This window comes from Lichenostomus cassidix, chromosome 1 (genome assembly GCF_008360975.1).
Source record: "Lichenostomus cassidix isolate B80296 chromosome 1, HeHo_3.0, whole genome shotgun sequence".
Classification (NCBI taxonomy): domain Eukaryota; kingdom Metazoa; phylum Chordata; class Aves; order Passeriformes; family Meliphagidae; genus Lichenostomus; species Lichenostomus cassidix.
The window spans coordinates 81,027,400-81,051,013 of NC_139479.1; the positions used below are offsets into that span (position 1 = coordinate 81,027,400).

Below are 23,614 nucleotides of genomic sequence, written 5' to 3' on the forward strand. Positions count from 1 at the left end.
CAGAGATAAAAGTCATGGGGTTACCTCTTCTAAAAGTTAGAACACCTTAGTGTTTTTAAAATTGCAAAGGAGTAGCATATCCTGGCAAGACTGGGTGTTGGATCTGGGAATCTGAATTCAAACCCTGAGCACAAATCAGGTTCCAATGCAAATCTCAGTGCCAGCCTGAACAGTCACTACAGCCCCAGCTAACACATCCATCTGTAACAGAACATGCATTTGGAAGTCACAAATAGGCTTTTGGTTCACTGTCAAAAGCACCAAACAACCCAAGACAATCGGGGAATATAAGGCATTAAAGGTCAAGTTTTCCATTTGCGGTACAGTGCAAGGGGATAAGTTTGACTATCATTTTAGCATAGAGATGTAGGTGGGCTTGTGGCAAAGGCAAGTGTTCCACATCCAAAAAAAGTCTATGTAGCATTTGGAGTGAAGAACTTCACCTCTAGTGGAGAGAGACAAGTTTTCGCTGCGGGCTTGCTAACCCCATGCTTTGGTTCACAGCTCTATTGATGCTCTGCAGGAGCCTCATGTACTGCCTGAAGTTACAGCTGGCAGCTCCTAGTGCTCCTCAAAATTGATTTGGGTCTCTTTTCTTGACAACTAATAACCTCTCCCTTCCCACAAAATTGGGCAAGCACCAAGAGAGACTTGCCAGGTACAACACAAGAGTTGCAGATAATGGGGGTCACACAGAAAGCACTGTGTTTGCTTTTTTTGTATATTTATTACATTTAAGCAGCCAGTGAAGACAGCGTGTGCTTTTTGGAGCAGGTCTGTGTCCACTCGTGTCTGCCCCAAAGCCAGTAAAATAAAGTCTCAGCATGGTTACAAACATCATCCCCTTCACCCTCAACACAAATACACTCTTGGACAGATCCAGAGCCCAGCTGTGATACGCATATAGGAATTATGAAGCCACAATTAAATATGTAATATAGAATAAAGGTAAATTATTCCTTCATTCATTACAACCACCAACACTTTGAACGTGAAACTAAGTCAAACATCATCTAGGTTATTTAAGAGCACCAGAGGAACAGACACTGTATGTGTGGTGTCTCTGCTTGACACACTTCTTAGATTCTTCCCTTTTGCTATTTGCTCTCTGTTGATACCCCAGCATGCATGACACAAGTTTGCTTTATACACAGTTGTACAGACTCCAAAAACATACATGTGAGTCTTGCTTTGAGAGAATATATTACATTTTTTGGTCTATCACGCTGAAAGTAGCCTGGAGCATTTTTAAAAGGTTGGAGCTAGAACTCAAAAGCTTCACTCAACATTTTACTATTGAGGGCACACTTTCCACCTCACATGTTCCCCCTTGTACATCCTTCAAATTTTAAAGGCAGAGCAAGTAGTATGTAAACAGTATGTACATATTTCCCCTTTCCTCATCAACAGTAACTTCAACCCTGGATCATGATAAAACTTGAATTCAAGGCAGGCTGAATTCAATTTCTACACACTCTGTGCTATAGAAAAATCACTTACTAAGAATTATTGTCCATCTCTGAGCACTCTGCACACAGAGGCAAAATGGGGAAAAAGCAACAGATCAAGTGACTTGCCCAAAGTGAGGAACTCAGGAGAAACCCCATATAAACCAGACCTATGCCTCGTATTATCTGTGTTGAACTATTTTACCTCTCCAGCCTCTTTCCCTGATGACATCGCCAACTCTGCTTTGCTTTTCTCTACTATCATTGATGATTATCTTTTCATTCTGCAGTCTCAACATCCACCTTCCTCTGTCCTGGTATCATGCTCTCTATGTGCATTTTTGTCTTTGTCTGCCAAGAAAGTTGTAATAGGGCTGGTATTTTTCTATAGGAACTATTTTATGCCATATTCAGGAAATTTACCATTTTAACTAAGTTTTGTATAAAAGCTATAGGCACCACAATAGAGAAAAGAATCCTTTCTTCTACCTTCTCTTCTCACTCAACCTAGGTGCTGGAGGACAGGCCATCCATGATGGCTCAGCCTCTCCTGGGGTCTTCACCATTTCTCCATGCAGACAGGCCACATCCCATTGCTCTGTAACTGTCCAAATTCTCTTCTAGCCACTAGTGCCTTAGTGCCACCTGTTTCCAGACGCCAATAGAAATGCTTTCTACCCTAATTTAATGTTCTACATGCAGCAGCTGAACTGGTTGATACAGTTATCAAAGTAGCTGATACTTACCTAAGAAGATCTCAGATTTCCAGCTTAAAACAGACAACACCCACCTTCTCTTAAACCCTCTCCTCACTTTGCTCACAGAACAGCCTTTCCCTTCCCAACCAAAGCCTTGCCAACCTGCACCTTCCCTGTTCACACAGGTTGTTTATGTGAAGGAATGGTTTAATCTCCGCTGGCAATAGAGATTAAAAAGATTTTCACTGCAGACATACAGCAGTGAAGCCTTCTACAAAGAGAAATGTCCCATCAGGATTAATCCAACCCAGCATCTACTCACATCTCAGTTATAGCGATTGTACCTCTCTAGCCTTGACAGATCTCATCTTGGATCACTGGCATCCCTACCCAAAAAAAAAGATCCTGTTAAACCACAATTTGCCCAATTTGTATCTTCAGGGTTTCCAGTTTCTCCTCTTTCTATGGTTCCAACTCCTTGTTATTACTTTTCACATTCATTTTACAGCCTAGCCTACATCACACTAATTATCCTGAAAGCAAAAGCAGCCCTGTCAACCATGCCCTCCCTCACAGCTGGTCGGATCTCCTTGAAAACACTCACTGAGCTTTCCCCTGCTCAAAAATACTGCTGTTAACTGGCCTTTCCCCACCTGTTAGTGATCACAACCTGTAGTCACCCACCAGAAAGTGCTGAGCTCTGCCAGGTGGAAACTGCATTTTGCCATTGACAGTTACTCAGGATGCAACGATGGACCATGGGATGCTGCAGCAATGCACAACGGCAGGAGGCAGAAGGAACCTTGCTTGAGTGGTCACTCTTAATTTAAACCAGCAGGTGTCCCCTCTTGAGGCTTATCCAACTGTTCCTAAATGGAAATGTTAGGCTGTTAACACCCATGTTACTCATTTTCCTCCAGGTCTGACCTACAGAGAATGGCAATTCCTCCTGGATCCATCAGGCTGAGAGGCGATGGTGAGATGAAAGCATGTGGCTCAGGTTTCTTGGAAACAGCAGGAGAGTAGGGAATTATGAAGGATTTGAAATGTGACACAAGATGCATTTTTGATATTTACAGGGATTTCTGTGACTATTCAGAGGGAGCCCTTCCCACGCAAAAGCAGAAGTGTGATGGAGAGTCTTCTTTCCCAGAACAGCCAAAATAGCCATTATGAGTCTGTTCTTTGCAAGACGACAAACAACCTCAATCACACACTGAGGCACACTGGCTCAGGATAAAATCATAGATGTTCCTTTTTAAAAGTAGAAGTTGGAGAGTAAAATGTCAGAGCCTTGGACAAAGCCTTCAAATGCCAAACAAGCTTCACAAAATACCCTGTGTAGCAGTCCTTCAGCTCCTGAGAACAGCCCACACTCTCAGCCAACACCCATCTCTGGCACAAGAGAAAGCCAGTGAGTTTCAGCATACAGCTTTTCCCAATGTACCTCTATGTATCACAACACATACTGACACTCAATTAATACATTCTCCCTTCCAAAAGGGCACACAAGTTAAACACTTCCTTCTTTCCCAAGAAGAGACAGATGCTGATTACAGGCAGGAAGGAGTTCTCCATAACAATTTTCTTCCTAAACTATACCAATTACCTTGCCCATTTGAAAGATGCATTTGCTATATAAGAAAAAAAACTCTTATTATTACCAACGTCTGAACCACTAACCATCAAAATTGTTTGGTTACTGGACACATTATTTTTTTCTGCATAGCACTGCTTGAATCCCTGTAGCACCTTCACAGACAAAGTGCCATTAACATGCAAATGAAAAGTTCACACTCCTCCTTGAGATGGTACACAATTATAGTCATAAGCTAAGGTAATGAAAGGCTCAAAACAAGACAGGTTGGTTACACATGTCACAGTACTGCTTGCAAATCATTCTCTCCTCTAATTACCACAGCATTTCCAGGAGGAATCGATTACAGCAATATGGATGAATGGGATCCTAAAACTGAAAAATGTACTGAATTAAACATTAATGCACTCATTGACTGTTATCAATGTATATATATTTAATGGAACATATGGCCTATCAAAATACAAAGCTGATGAGGTTCTAAATGTTTAGAAAGACCAGAATCCTGGACACTGAGGCTTTAAAATAGACTCAGCAACAGAATGTACCAAAAGTATGAATTCATCCATCAGGCTATAATTACACTTTCTGTTTTGTGTTTGTTGTAAACATTGGTGGAAGCCTATAGCCAGGCAGAAAGCCAAGCCACAAACTGTGCTCTATTGACTGCTGAGGTCTCCATTAGGTGCTCCAACAGAAATACTCATTTGCCCAGACCAAGCCTAAACATGATACAATGCAATCTCTTCTCCATGCCAGGCAAGCTTCAGATGAGCACTGCCAAACAAGCATCCGAATTCAACAAGCTCCCTACTCCTCAAAGCCTTATACACACTTTAGCCCTGTTTTCTAAGGAAAACAAGCTTTTGCAATCATCTAACATGGCCAACAGGCTCAAAAGTTACTGAAGAAAAGAGTGTTTTGGCAAAATTACAAAGAACATTATAATTTCTACAATTCTTTTGATCCCCAGGTGGCTGGGATGAGCCCAAAATCAGCATCCACACTGTTACTCTTGGGCTGACCTCTGCTCTTGCCGTTTTTTGTTTGGCTGCAGCTGGTTGGTTGTTCAGGACGCTGATGCCTGTCAACCCAAGAGCATACTTACCAGCCATGCATTTCTTCTCCAAATGCTCCTATCACAGCTTCCAATTCTAGCTATTGATTTGTGCTATCCAGTTTCTGGGCCTCTGTCTACTGCTATGGTATTCAGACAATGCAACTTGGGTACCTATGATTCAGGACAGAAGCCAAGGCTCCACCATTCAGCAAACAAACACCTCTCAATGCAACAAATTCAAAGACAACATCTTTACAAAGCTATTTGCACATTTTAAACGGATTTAGGGTTAATGGGACATCAGCTTAAGAGTAAGAGGGTATACTTTCAAATCTGTGCCTTTTGCCTCTGCAAGAGGAGGACAGTACAGTGCCAGCCACACCAGCCTGAGGAACCACTGAAATCACATTGCTGCACCCCAGTATTTAAATTAAGACATCCACAAACATACTCTGCATGAAAATAAAAACCTGGCTGCTAGCAGGGCTCTTTCTGCTCAACTTGAACTGCACCAGTACCAGAGCACCATGAGGCTGCGACAAAAATGCCATGTTTCACATAAGAGTCACTTGATCTATAAGAATCAATCACATCAAAGGTAAAAAACAGGATTCAGGCAGTGCCTGCTTGTTTTCTTACTTCTCTCCCTGTGTCACCTCCAACACTTGCAGAATTCCTTCCTTGCTATCCCCTCACATCCAGCTGCCAGTTGCACTGCAATATCCATCACGCAGCACCTCCCTGATAGCTGGTGGCTCCTAAGGCAATATTTACACTATGGCTTGCATTGCAGTTTATAAAATCCTTTGGAGCTCTTCCAAAGGGAAAGCCCCACATAAATCGAAGTTATTAGTGTCATCTACAGGCTAAGTCCAGTCAAGATTTTGCTAGAGCTCACTGTGGAGACTGCAGATCTCTGAAATACCAGTCAATGTGCAGCAGAAGGTCTGAGTAATAAACTTCATTAGCATTGCTGGTAACACTTTTCTTCCGTGGCATACAATAAATCGCTGATGAATATTCAAGGCATCCCTCTGAGGTTATCTCGATTTTATGCATGGAGGCAACCAAGAAACAAAGTTTAGAAGGAACTTGCCTATAAACACAAGAGAGATGCAGAATTCAATTGTCTTGCCTTCAAAGTACAAAGTATGTAATTTCTAGAGGAAACTGTGAATTATATAAATTGATTTGCAATGAAATTAAGGAGACTGTCTTTCCCCAAAACCCCTAATGGCTAATCCCACCCAAGTTACAGCACTGGTTACTCACATTACAGTAACACCTACAGACTGCAGAGAACTGCAGATTTTTCACTGTAGAAAATGGGGACTAACAGACAGAAGTTCTGTCTTTATTATCATGAATAATAAAACCCAATCTATACACAAAATACAGGAGCAGTCATAAAGAGATTAATGACTCAAAAACTGCATCAGAGGAAGAACGAGAAATGCACCAACCCTCTGGAGTATCAGACAGACATCAATAAATTCATTAGCTAAGCACCACCCAGCATTGCCCAGGAGATTTTTTTAAAACCTTCCCCTGTATCTCCAAGAACTGATGTCATCAAGCAAAATGAGAAATATTGTGAGAGATGTGCTAACAAGATGGAAAGAATTTTTATGTAGTTTCACACATTTTCGAGCAAGAAGTCTGACATTTAAGTAGGATGACCTGGTTACTAGTGGCTACTGCACAAATTGATGAACACGCTCACCCCTGCAATGACTGACAGCTGCAGTAAACAAACAATCATTCACGCCAGGTTCTTCCTCCCCGTGGCGACAGCTTTTGCAAAACTGCGCAACTTAATGAGATACTTTATTTAATATTTCACAATCAGCCTCCTTTATTCTAACAGAATAGCTCCAGCCCACAATGAATGTTTTCCTTGGTTATTTCATTGTCCAAATCAATACTCAATTTATTCTGAATTTCTTCAGTTGCAAATTCTTAACTAGGGGGGATTTGTTTTAAACATGCCTTTATTTATTATTATTAAATACCAGCTAACCACCCACATGGCTACAAAATTAATCAGCCTGAGGACACTATCCCAAAAAGTTAACCTAGCAAAAAAGATTAATTTTAACACTGACTTATCCAAGCAGTTACCCAATCCAGAGGCACAACAGATTAGAGACAATGCTGATACAAATGTGATGGCTCTTGACAAAAGATTAAACGTTTACAATGAGCAAGGTGAAATTACTAATGATAGAAACAAGTATGAAGGCCATGCAGTAGCTGCAGAAGGAGCTTTACAACCTCCCCATACTACATTCACATCTGCAGCAGCAAATTCAGGAATGGTCCATAATAACCATGTATAATGGCAGAGGACAGGGGAATCTCAACCATCTCCAGCACTGAGATGCCCAGTGCGACCCAGCAGACACTTCTTACAAGCCATGCTTTTGAAGACCTTTTTATCAGTGCTTCCTGGTGACACATAGGGACCTGCACAGCTAAGTCAAGGGCACCAAGACCCAGCTGTCCTGCAGAACTCTGACAACAGAGCAGCTACTTAAAAAAAAAAAAAAAAAAAGGATTTCCTACCAGAGGGAAACACTCTACATTAGTAACAGTCATTTACAAACATAACAGAAATACTGCCAAGTACCTCAGGATATGGATATATTTAAATTTGTTTTCCAGTTTTGGGTGGTAAGCAAAAGAGACAGAATTTGGAGTTAGTGGCTGCTAAAAGACACTGATTGTTTCAGGACTGAACATACACTAGATCCCTGCAGGAGGTGTTCAGGGCATGCCAACAGCAGGTCACAACACAAGAAGAGACTTCATTCCTACAGATCCCACAAAGCACTTTCCACCTGAGTCCCAAACTCATGCCTCCCTCTCCTAAATAGGCCAAGTAGAAATCCATTAGCCTGGAGTAAAGAGCTCAACTTTGGACTCCCCGTTTGCCTGCTGAAATTAAAGAGTTAACAGAAACCTGTGTTTGTGTGGGGTGTTTCTATGTGTGCACAAACACATCAATCCAAGCAAAATGCTACTACCACATTTTAGAAATGTGAATACTGCTGACTTGAAGGGAATGGGCACAGTTCCCTTTTTAGAAGGAACAAATTGTTCAGAACAAGGACAAATGCAATAGAGAAATCAGGCACTGACTCTGCTGCTACACTTTCAAGCCACTGGTACATGAAACTCTGATGCAGTCTTTATATGTTTGGTTTTTTCAATAGACCAAACATTGTTCAAGAATCCCCCCATAACTACCTAATGCTTTCTAGAGCAAATATTTACAGTGAGGATTTTCATATTTTTATATGTGAGAAATTAGAGGATGCCATAATCTTCTGTTGGCTACAGACAGATGAGAGCTACTGCCAATGAGGCTGGAGTAACTGCAGTGGTGCAGATACTCGCTGCACTTGAGTATATTTGAGATAGAAAACACGGAATCTGCTGCAAACTCTGTCAAAACATTCTCTTCAGAGTAAAAGCACTTTCTGTAATTATGCCACAGCAAAGGGGATTACAGAGAAGAACAGTAGAGCCCAAAGCCATTATCACACAGGTAGAACCTGCTGCTACATCTCCAGTGATCCAGATGAAGAACCTGACACTGACTTTTCTGAGGTCCTCAGCAGTCCACAGACACATGGAAATCCCAAACCTGCCCCCCACCTTTTTGTGAAAGCTAGAGATTTCCCCAGTTTTTGCTGGGGTTTAATTAAACTCATTGCCACAGGTTTATCTGAGTTAATACCTTTCCTCTACAGGACATGTTGCACCATGAACTTCAGGCGGGATGCAAGAATAAAAAGGCTAAAGTAATTTTTCTTAACCACCTTCTCAATATGCAAAAATGAACTGACACCCCCACAGCAATTTCAGGCTACCTGATTCTCACCTCTAAAGATTACTTGTCTCAGGATAGAATAATCTGATGTCTCCAGGGGACTAGCAGGGATACCAAATGAGCCAGAAAAGCTTTTTCAAGCCTACATTTACTTTTCAGGTACTTGCATTAATAGTTATAGAGCAAGAACAACAGAAAAAGTATTACTTTTCCAAGTGGCAGTTGTCCCCTCTCTCAGTTAACCAAGTTCTGTAGCTATTATGATAAAGTTTCAGTCTCCAGTGCTGGAGAAGATAGAATTTAAAACTCCCTTCTACCATCAGAAAGAACAGGAAAATAAGACCACACCATATGGAGATGCCTTTGTGGATTTCTTGATGTCAATTCAGGTTATACAAGGTAGTCTTACTACATCTTTAAGTAAGGATGTTATTTTCAGTAAATATTCCCATACAGCCACAACTATCATGAAAACACCATGCTTTAGGCCCTAGAAGCACCATGAAGAAATTCTCACTAATTAGGCATGAATCTGGCTTGCTTTAAAAACTTGTTAGATGAAAAGCCTTGACTGATCTATTTTCCATTTCTCTGAGTTCAGGCAATGAAATTTAAATCACAGAGAAGTGCTAATGATTACTTTTCAAGTCCGCTTTTCATTACTGAAAGCATTCTTTGCAACACAGCAAACCCAAAATCTCATTTCTAATCCTGGTAATCCCTTTAAGTTGCTCTTTGATTGGCTGTAAATCTGAATGCTGGTGTTCATGTCTCAACTAATGATCTACATCCCAAGCATGGATCTGGGATTTTTCTGGAGCACAGATTTTTCTGGATCTCTCATCATGCTTATACTTATGGATAAATGACTATTTGGAGCAAAAGATGACCATTGAAAAGACAGGAAGATTTGACAAGTTTCCACACCTTAAGTTTCATGTGTTTCAGGGAGGAGCACATGTAGGGTGATCTACTAACCAGACAAATTATTCTACTTACCATCTTTAATAATTTCTTTCTTATAGGCATCACGTCTCCTTCAGCTAAGAGTCTCCATTGATACCTACTCCTACAATTTCTTTCTAGTCTGGGAGTATCCAAGCTCCTAAAGGTGCAGCTGAAGTGGCTGCATTGGAGCCAGAAGCTCAAGCAGATGGAAAACAAGCAGGCAGAAAGCAGGTGGGAACAAGGACATTAGCAGTTCCCCTGGAGCTGGTGCTGTCTCTTTAGCAATGCCCCACTGAGTAGTGAAACATCCTGTACAGCCCCACGCAGCTTTGTCAGGGCTGGAAGAGCACTGTGGAGAGCAGCAAAGGCTTCGGGCTTGTTTCTTTTGGAGAAAAGGGGTGACCTCATTGCTCCCTGCAGCTTCCTGAGGAATGGAAGTGAACAGAGAGGTGCTGATCTCTTCCCCCTGGTATCCAGCGATAGGATGCATAGGAATGGTTCAAAGCTGCACCAGAGGACATTCAGACTGGACATGAAGAAGTATTTCTTTACCAAGAGCATGGTGAAACACCTCAACAGGCTTCCTAGAGAGGTGGTCAATACCCCAGCCTGTCAGTGCTCAAGAGACATTTGAATTGTTCAGGCAGTTGGACTAGTTGATCCTTGTAGATCCCTTCCAACTAAAAATATTCAATTCTAACTGCTTGATTACTCTGGAGAGGGGTCCCATCCTTCCACAGCCAGGTGACAGGATAAACCCTTCCGGCAAAGCAATAAAAGCTCCATTTTTTTCTTTGTTTTTTTTTTGGCTGCAAGGATTTTGATCCAAAACATTGAGGAAAGCACATGCAAATGACTGTTACTGTGGAGGATGCGAGACTCTCATATGTGGTCGGATTCATTTTCTGCACTGTTCCAAAAAAACTGGCATCAAGGCTCAGCACCAGCCTACAGAATGGTAGTTCCATGACCATTCTCTTTTGCAAACAACAGCCTGGATTTATATCAAGAAATACTCCCACTTTAAATGCACACATGCTGCCCTCTGAGTAACTGAGTTTTTGCTTAATCAAAAAGAAAAAAAAAGCAGAGTTTAGTTTTTGGAACCTTCATTGCAGAGGAGAAGCAGTGGGTTGGGCTGCTGGGGCTCTGCATGAAGTCCCTCTCTTTATGGAGGGAATCTTTAGCAGAACACAGTAACCCAAGCACTGCTTGACTTCTGTACTTTGGCATCTCTAACATCTTTTTTTTTTTCCCTTTTAAATTCAGCCTGCAGGACACAGTCTTTTGAGAAACCATGCACAAGCTCATCTTTTTTCATGCCAGCACAGCCTTTCCTCCCCTTCCTCTTCTCTCTTGCCTTTTCTCATTACTCTTTTCAAGGTCTGAAAGAAAACACTATTCAGACACTTAAAGGTTACAGTTAACTTTTAGTTCAGCAGTACTTAAAAGACAGTATTTCTGCTAAAGGGAAAGAAAATAAACAGGGTATCCTGTGATTTTTAAAAGGACAGCAGCAGATTTCTGTGAGACCTTATTGAAGGCTTTCTCCTCTGTTTGTACAAGTATTCCCTAATTATCTCAGGAAACTAATAGCTAGGTTAAATAGGTTTTAAATAGGTTTAAATTTTGCCTTAAGTATATTAGGAAAGAGTGCACCTCTGTAGCGTAGTGAGAGCAATAACTCCAGGAGAGGCAAGATGACAAATAGCAAGTGAGTCTCAAGCTGCTCACAACCTAAATATCTCTCCCCAGCTCAAAGCAACAAAGCTCTCTAATTATTTTTATTTATGCAAGGTGAAATCAAATGACATTACAACACAAATCTCACTAATACCTTATGCAAGGCCAATGTTTAATAGCACAGATTAGTTACGAAACTACTGCAATAGCAACAGACTTCAGTGTGGTCTTGACTCTCTTTAAATGCTGACAATGATTTTAAGGGACAAGTTTATCCTTGTTCTGCCCTAATTATTTCAACATATTAGCACCTGAGGAATATTTGACTCAACCCCTTCCCTCCCGCCACTTTAAATTCATGATTTATGCACAGGCCAACCAGGATTATATGACAAACATGACAGATCACTTCTTTCCCACTATGAGAGAGCCATTAAAAATAAAATGAGAATTTAGTTAGTTATTGACAGAAGCACTGGGAGGGAGCAGGAAGCTAAATGGCTTGCTGCAAAATGAAATTGCGGAAACTAGAAAGTCAATCCAAACACTGCCTCAGGTCATCTCATCTGTCCTCCAGCCAAAGCAGTGCTGTTGTTGAGCATCTCTGCCCCAAGACCTCTCCAACTGGGCTGATGTTTTTGGTGTCAGAAACCCATCTGTAACATAGAAAATGAGGCCTCCAAAACCTCCTGTTACAAAGTTTTGCAAACATCCATACAAGCATCAGTACCTAAACAGCTTCATCACTGCAAGGTATGCCCATCTTGTGCTACTTTCCACACTGCTGCCATGCCAGCCACACAATTGCAATGAATCTCTAATTTTCTCACTGCCTGGGTGGTTATTTGACAACATGCACGGACTAGCACCTAGCACATTCCCCACTCCTCCTTCTGTAGACATGAAGAGCAAGGCTTGCACTCAAACTGCCGGTCCTGTCCTTAAAAAAAGGCAAAAAGCTTCAAAATGAGAAATGAAATTGATCGAGTTCCCAGCTATTATAATTTCTTGTTTGGCTACGTTTTATGTAAAAATAAGAAAATGCCAACACAACTACACCACCCACAAAAAAACCCAGCTGCAAATACACCTCTCTGGGACACACCAAAAAACTCAGAGCAAGTGCCCCAATTTGCCAGTTGATGGATGCCAGCTTGGCTGTCCCAGTGAGGAGCAAACAAAGGCAGCTCCAATGCTGAAACCAGAAGCTCTCTACAGCTTGCACTAGAGAGCCACCACACTCCAGCTCAGGCTGCGAGCAACACCTACCACCTGCAGCTGGGTCTGGGAAGATGGGGAGCATAGCACAGGTTGGCCAAGAGCAGAAAGCTCTTCCTCAGCAAGGATAGGAATGGAGGTTGGTTGCTTGCAGACACTTTTCTCCCCTGGCCTGCTCAGTTCCTCCCTGAAGGGTCACCTTCATCCATCCACCTCCTGCTTTGGGAACTCAGCTGTTTCACCCAATTCCAATTCCAGGCTACAGAAACCACTGTCCTCTCATAGCCCATGCCTGGAGCAAAGAGGAAAGTTAAGCTTAAAAGCCAGCAAGGCTGGCACAGCTCTGGCTCTTTGCAGCTCCCCTCATCTCACCATTCTTGGGGTTCCCCTGCACATGAGGCTGGGTGACACCCAAACATCCCGGGGGAGCAATAGTTCTGGGATGGGAAATTTAACACAGTTCAGGGCACTGACCACCACAGTAGGTGGTTCTGATAAAACCACTTTGCAAGGATGTGATTTCTGGCTTTACTAAGAAGCCAATAATTGGCATCATACTCAATTTCATGAGGAACAGGACTGAAAAACAAGAAAACTCTTCAAAGTATGACTATGAGACCACCTAACTCTGAATTACCCTTCAGAAACTGGACACTAGTAAGAAACTGGGAAAAAAGTAAAAGACTGGAGGAAATATTGAGTGCTGCCTTCCTGGGATTTTCTCTCTGCTTCCAGCATCTGGCATTTTGGAGAATTCTTGAATCAGAGTAAACACATACACTGGATTTAGGTCTTTGCAGGGTAAGAGGAAGGGTCCCCCAGCTCATCTGGGCTTTTTCACAGCAATCATTTATCTCCTGAGTGATTTTCTGGTTTTGGTCCCTTTTCATGTGCCTGTATTTCAGCTGCTGAAAGGCAAAATTTCATCTGATTAATATAATAGTGCACATTTCTGAGGTACATTTTTAATCCACCTCCTGATACAGTATAATATAGCTTGAAAATGCTAGCATGCTTTGTCACAAGTCTTTCTAAATCAAACAAATGTAATAAATTTTAAAAAATATACAGATATGTATTGCTATTCATACTTGTTTTGTTAAAGATATATACATGTAAAAAGATGAAAACAATAAAAAAATAAGGACATCACAAAAATTGCATTACTTAAATGCAAAATCTCTGGCCACAGATTCTTTGCTTGTTCTCACCAACTTCTATATTAGTATTTCCCAGAACAATTCCCAAGCTATACTTTCAAATTATTACTTCATATCCAGTGCCTTCTATCCCAGGCTAACAAAAATACTGCTATAAAACTTCTCCTTTTGCAGCCAAGATGGGAAAACCTCTATTAGATTACCTGTTCCCTCCATTGTAAAATAAAGAGGAAAACGCCATTTCAGGAAATAAAAATGTTTAAAAAAGACCAACCAAAGGCAACGCCTGCATGCACTGTTGTCCTCCCCCTTTGAGTCAGTAATAAAGAGGAAGGAAGGAAAAAAACACAGATAAAATAAAAGCAAGGAGGTGTGGATGCAGCGTGTTTATCCCACTTGAGGAGGAGAAGCTGTAAAACACTATCTCTTGCATACGGACACCCCAACACTGCCTGGGTGTTTACAAACACTTCAAGCAAGCCAAACAGGGAATTTCATTGTCCCCACGGCACTCATGTCACCCGCTCCCCAGCATTGCAATTCCAGGGAGAGCCCTGCCAGAGGACACACAGTGCCAGTTACACAAGAGAAGCGCAGAAGCAAATATGCAGCAGAGGGGAGGAAAAAAATTAAAAATATCAGCTCAGCTGCACACTCTCTTGCTGCTCTCAGAACAGCCTCCAAGTCAGGCTTTGGTGAGGATTAACTTTAAAGGGCACTGAAAGATACTGACAGATTTGAAGTGAGCAGGACCCCTCTGTGTGCACACATTTCATTGCCACCAGCAAAAAAATGAGATGCCTGGGGTCCACTAGCAATTGCAGAAGTTATTTACCTATAAAAGGCAATAAAACCTTCTGATGTTAATATACCAATGAAAATATATCTAGTATATTGCACTAATATCTTAGCACTGTTCAAGTAAAGATCTGGACTGCACCTCACAAACAGCAGGGAACAGGGAAACAAATAAAAAGCCACACTAAAATGAAGCTGCTGGACCACAAAGTTTCTTCAAAGTTTAAGATATAGGCACTTCTTGTATTTATGATAAAAGGGAAAGAGCTCAGAGGAGTAGCTTGGAAGTTGAAATAAAACATCAGGCTGTCCAACCAATAATTTTTAAGACACTAACTCATGATGTGACTTGGAAAAGAAACCTGAACCAACTGCACACAGCCAGGACTGAAAGCCAGCTGGATTCAAATCTCCCACGTTTCCCTGAACGGGAAGAAGGAATAGCGGTGTCAAAACAACGAAGCCGCACGACAGCACACCAACGCCCCAAAAACCATCCTGAAACACACCCCGTATTAATGTTGTCCTCAGCAGCCCAGGTCTCGCAGGCTCTGCAGCGCTTAACGACAGCAATTCAAAAATCCATCTTATTTTCCACTCTTATCCAGCGAGGCAGACAAACGAGACAGGGCTCCCTGCCGGCTTGGGAGCGCGCAGCTCCAGGGCGCCCGGAGCATCCCGGAGTTGCGGGAGTTTCCCGGGGCTGCGGGACGCGCAGCGCGGCCGCGGAGGTGCCGAACGGCGGCGATGGGGACTCAGCTCCGCGGGATGAGACCATTTAGGGGCTTAGGGCTTTTTCCCCCTTCCTCCGTCCCTCCGCCCCTCCTTTTCCAGCAGGACCAGGGAACGACAGCGCAGTCCCGCTCGGCAGCGCTGCTCCCCGCTGAGCAACACACAGTGCGGGGAAGGGCAGCGGGAGATGGGGGCCTGCGAGGGAGAGGGTTAACAGGACAAGGAAAAGCACACGAAAAGCGAAGAGGAGCGCGGAACTCACCTGGTTTGGGATTTTTCCTCCCTCTCCACGACCATAAAACGAGGCGGGAGCCAGGAGCCGGTCCCCGGCGATGGGAAGAAGCGGCAGCCCCGGGCCGCCCCACGCTGGGGATAGCGGGGCTCGGCACTGCAGCCCCGCACGCCCGGGGGAAGCGCAGACCCGGAGATGAGCGCAAGGCAGCCTTTTCCCACGGGGATGGGTGCTGGCCACCCTCCCGGCGCAGGGCAGCTCCCCGGGATGGGTGCAGCGGGGCTGGGCGCAAGGCAGTCCCGCTCGGGGATGGGTGCTCAGTCCCCACTGCCCGTGCAGCGCAGCCCTCCGGAACGGCGCCGAGCCACCCTGCGGCCAGGACGCCCGGGACAGGAGCAGCGGGGCTCGGCGCAAGGCAGCCGTGTGCGGGGATGCGAGCAGGGCCGGCCGCCCCAGGCAGCGCAGGAGCGGGAGCGCGGCCCCCCCGCCGTGTCCGGAGCGGAGGCGGCACCGGCCGAGCACAATGAGCGGCGGCGCGCGGCGCGCCCCCGCGGCCCCCGCTGGGCAATGACATCACCCCTCTCGCCCGCCGGGGCGGGGCCACTGCCCGCGCCGCCGCCTCGCCATTGGCTGGCTCCCTCCGGCAGCGGGGGCTTCTGGGGCTTGTAGTTTCTTTAGAGCCCCACAGCGCGACAGCGAGCATGATGTGGACTCGGTTTCCCGGCAAGCCTCGCGCCGCGCGGCCGCGTTAGGGAACGGGATGGGGAAGGAGGCGGTGGTGTCCGCCATGTTGATGGCGTGGGACGCTTAGCTCGGGAGGAGCGGTCGGGGAGCCGGGTTAAGATGTCGGAAAAGGGGGAAGGGTGGGAGTCCTGTCTTGGTTTAAGCGGCAAGAAAGAGCTTGTGCGAGCGGTCGAGAAAGAAAGGGGAAGCTGAGGAATGGCCGGAGGGGCGCGGCGGGTGGGAAGGGGACCCTGAAGGACACGGCCGATTGTCGCCCGGTGACTGCCGGCTCTGGGTGGGGCAGCGCCTCTCTATGGTGGGAGCGGGGCCGTGAGGTGGGAGTGTGTCCCGGGGCGTGGAGGGGCTCGTGCAGCGGCGGGGGGTGTGCGGCAGGCGCGGGGGTGGCGGTGGAGCGGCGGCCGGTCACGGCGTGTGGCGCTGGCGCGGGGCTGGTCGCGGGCGGGCAGGCCGCTGCGTGTGGCGCAGGAGCCAGGGCGGGTCCGCTGGCTCCCGGGACTGCTCCCGCGCCTTTCGGGCAGAGGGGCCCGTGCGGGGCTACCAGCCGCCGTGTTTGGCCCTTGGGCGAAGTACGGACTGTGGGTTAAAGAGCAGGGCTGGCCTTGGTGTGGGAGGCCGTCAGCAGGGAGCAGATTAGGACATGCCCTTGTCACACGCCAGGTGACAGCCTGCGCGTCGCTGGTTTGAAGAGGTTTTTTAAGAGTTGTGGCTCTGTCTGAGGTCTTATAATTGCACTAATGGTGTTTGGCTGTCAGAGACATACGACTTGGTGCGACCAGCAGGAGGAGCTTTGCTTCCTTATAAAGTCCTCAGTATGTGTGGAAGAGGGTAGGTTTAGATTAGCTATACGGCAGAAATTCTTTACTTGAGGATGGTGAGGCACCATCACAGTTGGCCAGAGAAGTTGTGGACATCCTGTTCCTGGAAGTGTTCAAGGCCAGGCTGAATGAGGCACTGGGCAACTGGTTTACTTAAAGGTGTGCCTGCCCATGGCAGGGGAGGGTTGGAACCAGATGATCTTTGAGGTAGTTTCCAGCCCAAATGCATAATTCTATGTCCATGGACGCATAAATCAAGTTTGAAAAAGCTGAGAGAGCAGATGAGATGGTATAAGACATCTCAGCATGGTATAGGAGCAGCCTGACTTGCTGCCCCATTATTTTACCTGTGCTTGCTGCCTAGTGTTGGCATGGCTTAGCCAGCTGACTAGGTACTGTCTTAGTTTCAGCCCTCTGGCTGGCATGCAGGAGGTAGCCTGGGATTTTGAGCAGTGGTTTTAGGCTTTCTTGTACTGAGCATCATCCCTACTTGTGCTAGTCTTTTGTGTTGGGAAATGGGGAATATATGTTCACCAAATGAGAGAGTAATAAAATCTCTGAGGCTTAAGGGCACTGGAGTTCCCTGAAACCAGGTGTGGAAGGCCTGTGCTTGAAACTGGAGGATGCTCAAAGTATTGCCTGGCTTATGAAATAATACCATTTCTAGTTACAGCTGATTCCTGTGAAATAAAGCATTTTATTTTGCCAAGAAGATACTTAATTGAAAAGAATTGTGAAGATTTTTGCAGGCTTGCTTGAAGTTTTGGCTGAAGTCCAATATTGGGTACAGCTCAGGTAAAATGGAGTTGCAAGGGTTTATTTCATACTTTGGCTCCTCCTGGAGGTAAGTACAATGCATTGCTCAGGGTATTGCCACACATTAACTACACAGATGGTGTGTTAGCCCCAGGATACACTGGAGTTTTGGAGGAAGGATGCTGTGAGATGTTCTGTGGTGCAGTTACTTCACCTGAACATTGCAGCCTTTCAAAATTTGCTGGTACTACAGCAATGTGTGCAATTCTTTTGGTCATTTTTGGCGCAGCTGCCTCTAGTTTAAGAAGCTGAACCAGTTGCGTGCTGTCCTACAAAAAGTCCAGTGTCTTGAGTGCTTCTCCCCACAGCCAGGTTCTCCTGTTTTATATTCCTCACTGAAGAAAAGGAGTGGTGGGTGTGTTAATGAAATTTGTAGCATCAGTGGTTCCATATATCTGGAGAATTCTGAATTACAAGTACAGCCCCTTTTATTTCTTTTCTAACTCTGTTTCTTCTCTATGCAGATACCTTTAGATTAGGTGAACTGTGGGTGAAATAAAGGGCACTGGCACAATGACTTCTGTCACAGCAGTTGTCAACTGTAGACTTTAGGCCTATGCTTTTGTCTCTGCAGCTGGTACCTGTTAATGATGGTAAGTATTGCAGTGGAATAGTTGAGTCAAGCTTGGTTGTCTTCCCTATAACTGTCAGAAAAAGTGCATGTGAAATCTTCACCCAAGATGGTCTGCTGGCCTAATGAGAGTATGTTTTGTTAAACTGGTCTAGGAACAATTGGTTTTACCTGCAGTGGTTCCCTTCTCTCTCTCCCCATCCCCCTGCACTCGGTGCTGCTGCTCTGAGGAGGATGCTGTGCACCCCACTTTACAGATAATTGTATTTCGTTTTTTATGTCTTACTTCTTTATCTGTAGATGCCACTGATGTCTCAGCTAAGGTAGGAAAAAGGAAATTACTTTAGAAACTAACCAAATGAACGCCTGATGCAAGAGACAAGTAAAACAGTTTTCTCTCTGTGTGTTGTTCATTTTTATCTGTTTGGGGGGATTTGATACTTGCCAGTGTATGGATCTCATTGATGACAACTTGTCTGAGATGTTAATGTTGTCTCAGAGTTGGATAATCTGTTCACCTGAAGGTGCTAATGTCCAAATCTATGCCAACCCAACAGGTCTTAATTGCAATATGTGTGAGAAGCTGATAGTTCTATTGCAGAAATAAGTGGTGTGTCTGCATTTCAAATGAAAAGATACAAGGTGACGGTAGAACTGAAAACCTGCTTTGGGCATTTCTTAAGCATTGCTGTGCTCTTAAAACTTACTCCAGTGTCTGTCTGGTCCTCAGCCTATGATGCTGATAGGTGTGTGTGTGTACTTTACTATGCTGGCATCCTACACTGCAAAATCTATGGGTTGTCTTTGTTACTGAATTCATTTTGGTCACTGGACTCCTGCAAGCAACCACCCTGTTTCCTGACCTGGAGAATCAGTCAGAAGATCATGAAGGAGGGACGAGGAAGAGAAGTAGGAATGTGTTATGACTTCGCTCAAAGAAAAACATGCCCAAAGTTTAACCTAAGTTCATACGTAGAAACCTGTCTTCATGGCTGAGCTTTCATTCTGACAAGTTTGCTCTTAAAGAAACATGAAGCATTTGGGTGCTGTATTCACCGGGTAGTATACAAAGCCAGGCTGCATGGGAAACACAGATTCCAAGATGAAGTGTAGAAATACATCATGCCATAATTTTAAAGATGTGTGGTGGTCTAGGTCTACTGTCACTGTCAACATCCATGTCAGTTCAGCCCAGAGAACTGTTGGGGTTGTCCTCAGTTCTTGGAAATGATGGTCAGGCCTAATGTTGTTCCTGGTATGCAAATGAACTGGATGGAAAGATTCACATGTGCACTCAAACAGAAAGTAGAATATGGTTTCTAAGGGTGATTGATAACCATCTATGCTTGTCTTGGCACATAGATTTTGTCTTTAGATCCTGTTCTCTTAATTATCCCAGCTATAAAACCTAGTTGTCTGCAGTCTCCTTGGAGGAAGGAGAGTGGAAGTGTCACTGACTGACTGCTTATTTCAAAGCCTATAGAGGAAGGGTGTAAACTCTTTCACGTTAAAGTTGCTGCTTGGATGATAGTGGAAGAAGAAGCTGTGATGAAGGTTGGTTGATTTTAATTGCTTCTCGTGGAGCTGTTTGCTAAAAAGTTTCTGAAGCTGCAAGGAGAAAGGTGAGATGATGAGTTCAGCTGGGTAGAACAGGTAAGTACTTGTGTATCATGTTACTGTTTCCAAGTATCTTCATGATTACTGTAAGAATACATTGTGTAGTCTACTTTGATGGGGGAGCATGGAAAAAGAAGAAAGAGTAGAATGTTTTGGTGACTTTTTTAAGTGTTCTCAATGAAATTGCAGGGAAGCAGCTGTTAAACCAGTATTTGGAAGAGCCTGGTGTTTGTGTATAGCCAAAAGAGTATAAAGCTGCTCTGGAAATATATCTAATGACTAATTATAAAGTGTTACCCTTTTTTTTTTTTTGTCTTTCAGCAAAAAGAAGAGTCCTCTGAGAGCAGTCAAGAGTCAAGTTAACATGGGCATGTTCTTCAGCTGAAACATGGCAGCAGTTCAATAGCAGTTACACAACACAAAAGGGTGTGTCAGCTGCTGCAAGTCCCAGGGTTCCTAAGATCGGGTAGCTGAAAGAAGTCAGTAGAGAGAAAACGGTAGTTGCTTCCACAGCTTCAAACTGAGAGTTGAAAGGAGAGCTCATCTAATACTGAAACAGGAAATTGATTTTATTTTAGATACTGGGGGAGGTAATCACAATATGCAGTACTTAGGAGTGTTAGTCAGGACACTGAAAAACTGCAAGTAGCTCAAGTACAAGACACTCCAAGACTCTAGTTGTGGGAAGCTCCCTTTTGGGAAGGCACATTAGCAGTGGGGAAAACTTGCTAAACTCAAGGAGAATCAAAAATGTAGCTGTTAGCCGCACATGAATATATCTCTGAGGGTGGGATGGCCTGACATGACCACTGAAGACCATAAGGCTGTAGGCAGACCACATTTCTCCTAAAGGGATATATGTCACTACCCAGTTCAGAACCCCCCAGGCAGCTTCAGTTTTTGTCAAATACTCTCAGTTCCTGGAATAACAGCTTCTCTTGGTCCACCTAACTCCTGCAGAGCCAGCTGGCTGCAGCTCTGCACTGAAGATAAACCTTCCCCACACCTGGATTGTTAGAGAATGGCACGCAGACGTGGCTCAGATGGGCTCCAGGGCTGAGCGTAAATCCCTTGGCTGCTGCTGTTCTGGCTTTAGTATACTCAGTGGGTGCCCTGAGCACTTCCATGTGGAACAAGAAACACTTGGGAGTGCATTTCTGCATGTGCTTTTGTGTGCACTGCCCTCTTCAGCACAAAGCTTTATAAAACCCTGTATTACATAAAGCAGGTGGAGGTGTTGCACTGAGATCATGCGTGGTGTGGACCTGACTCAGTTGCCACTAATCCTGGGAAGGTCTATTTTTGTTGTGCTGTGGTAAAGCTGAGTTGGTAACTGATACTGTTCAGCTGATGTGCTTGTTTGTGCCAAGGGAGCAGTCCATGAGCTGGCAAATACTCAAGCATGGTACTAGCTTTTACTTCTTTCAACATAAAAAAAAAAAAAAAGATGGGAAGGAAAAGAGCAGAGGATTTTTAAGGGTCATATAAATTCTACTGAAATTAAAAGCTCACTAAGAATATCTTCATGGGAAGAATATATTTTGAGAAATTACATCCTTTGACAAGGGCAGTATGAGCCTCTGGTTATGGCAAGTTTCCAACACTGTTCTTTGACCCTTTCTTTGTGAGGGTCCTGCACCTGAATTGATATGCTGGAATCCCTGATCACGTGTGGAAGTGTCGTTGGATTCTTCAGGTATTTGAGTGCAGTGGTGCAAAATTACACATTGCTTCCTATATGATTCAGCTTAGAATACAAACTTGGGCAGTGTGAGTACCTAAATAACAGTATTGCAGTCAGAGCATTCCTCAGTGCACACAAACCATTTCCTTCTGGGTACGTAATGCTGCACTGTGAAGAAGCATGCAGCTCTGGACAGCATCATTTGATCATGTTGCCTGTGCCACAATTCACTGGGTTTGTTCTCTTCCTTGACTTGGACTCTTCACCGAAACTTCTAGTTTTCTGTACATTACCACTGGTTGGCTTATTTTTGGGTGGGTTTTTTGGCCATCCTTTGCAAATGCCTCTTTCTGGAAAACTGGCAGTGACAGTAGGTATCTCAGGTTCCTGGCCAAGTTTCCACTCATATGGTTTCACTTGCTCCACTCTGTCAAGTTATTTACATGCAGTGGACTGCTAGTGAGCAGCTAACCTTCATGTCATGGCTGCAATCCACATAGGTCAGGTTTACACAAACCTGCTTCCATGTGAATTCAGTGGCTACTCTTGCAGCCCTTGGTTTCCTGATCCACAGCTTTATGAAAAAGATGATGTTTCACTGCTCTTGCAGGGATTTAAAGTGGACACACTAGGGTTGGTCATACTACCCAATGAGTTGCGTGACCCAGAATTATTTCTGAACTTTGTTCTGTATGCACAATGCCTAGGGCTTGTAAGGTGAGAAGGATACATTCTTTGTGTCTTAACAGGTCTGATGTGCTGCAATACAGAAAAGGTTTTTCAAAACCAGCATAGAGATGTATAGCTGATAACTTAAGCTACCTTGCTCAAGGTAGTCTTACCTTCAGGTTCTGGTTTTGTGAGTTTCATATCAGAGTTGTTTTGTTCCTAGTGGGGCCTCTTTGGGCATGCATTTCTCAGGTGTTATATTGAGCTCCCTGGTTTCAGCTCTCGAAAAATGCAGTTGCACGAAGCAGAGGCAGCAGTGGCATTGCCAGTTTAAGGAGTTTGGTTTTACCTTCTGCCCCTTGCCTTCCCATGCTGTGATACACCATTCCCTTTTGTGCCAATGCAACTACTTTGAGTGGCATACTGAGCTGTCAGGGTGTTTACACACATTCCCTGCCCTGGGAATGCATTTTTGTGGGTCGTGGTAGAAGTGGAGGAGGTTTGCAGTTCTGTGGCTTTTTAAAACCTGAATTGGGTTTGTCAGCTGGTGTAGAGCATTTGCACTGTGGCACAAAAACCAGGTGGCCGGGTGCATGTCAGAAGTCCTTGGGCTTGTTGCTGAAGTCTCTGGCTTATTAAATCATGCATCTAAGGATGCAATTTACATTATGGAGGAGGAGCAGCAGTGTCCCTTGTGCACATGGGTGCTTTTGTTAACCATGTTTTTCTGTGTTTGGTCTCATGCCACAGCCTTTTGTGGTTTTGCTGTGTGTAGCCTTGTGATCAGGGAGCAGCAACTCGAGACCCTGCTGTCTGTAAACAGCACTAGAGATTGTTCAATGTAGTCCAGACCAATCCTAGTGCAAACAGAGAGCTGGCATAAGATGTGGAACAGTTTTCTCCTAAATTTGGGGGCTTTTTTTGTTACTGAGACTACCAATATATTTTCCTTTGATGGAACTAATTCTTATGTATAGTGAGTTCTATGTTACTCCTGGACATATAGCCAAGTATAATTTTATATTTAATGGCAGAATAGATGGGCAAAAGAGAGTATTAGGTACTAAAATGTTTCCCGTATTATAGATGGAAAGGTAATCCCTGTTTTACTTATCAACACTTTTGCAGTGCTCCCGCTACCAGTGAAGGCTGCTCTGCTATGAACTTTTGCTATGTAAATATGATTTCCTTTCTCTGTTGTGATAATGGTGAATGTTGCCTTCTGACGAGGACAATGTGGCAGCAGCTGTTCCAGAGAGATGTGCAGTGGCTTCACTGTGCATGCTCTG

The 23,614-nt window shown here is 44.3% G+C and overlaps 1 protein-coding gene across 4 annotated transcripts in view; it reads right to left on the reverse strand.

Annotated features, from left to right (window-relative positions):
• Positions 1 to 16,626, reverse strand: part of RAB30 (RAB30, member RAS oncogene family) — a 48,869-nt gene extending 32,243 nt beyond the window's left edge. The window contains exons 1-3 of one of the 4 annotated variants that reach the window (XR_014853270.1): positions 15,440 to 16,626; positions 2,831 to 3,015; positions 2,458 to 2,532 (exon numbers count right to left, since the gene is read on the reverse strand). The gene's annotated coding sequence lies outside the window, so the exon portion shown is untranslated. Of the gene's footprint in view, positions 1 to 2,457; positions 2,533 to 2,830; positions 3,016 to 15,439 lie in introns of those variants that run through there. The other 3 variants (XR_014853277.1, XM_085065626.1, XM_085065619.1) reach the window with 3 other exon arrangements.
• Between the last annotated feature and the right edge of the window lie 6,988 nt (positions 16,627 to 23,614).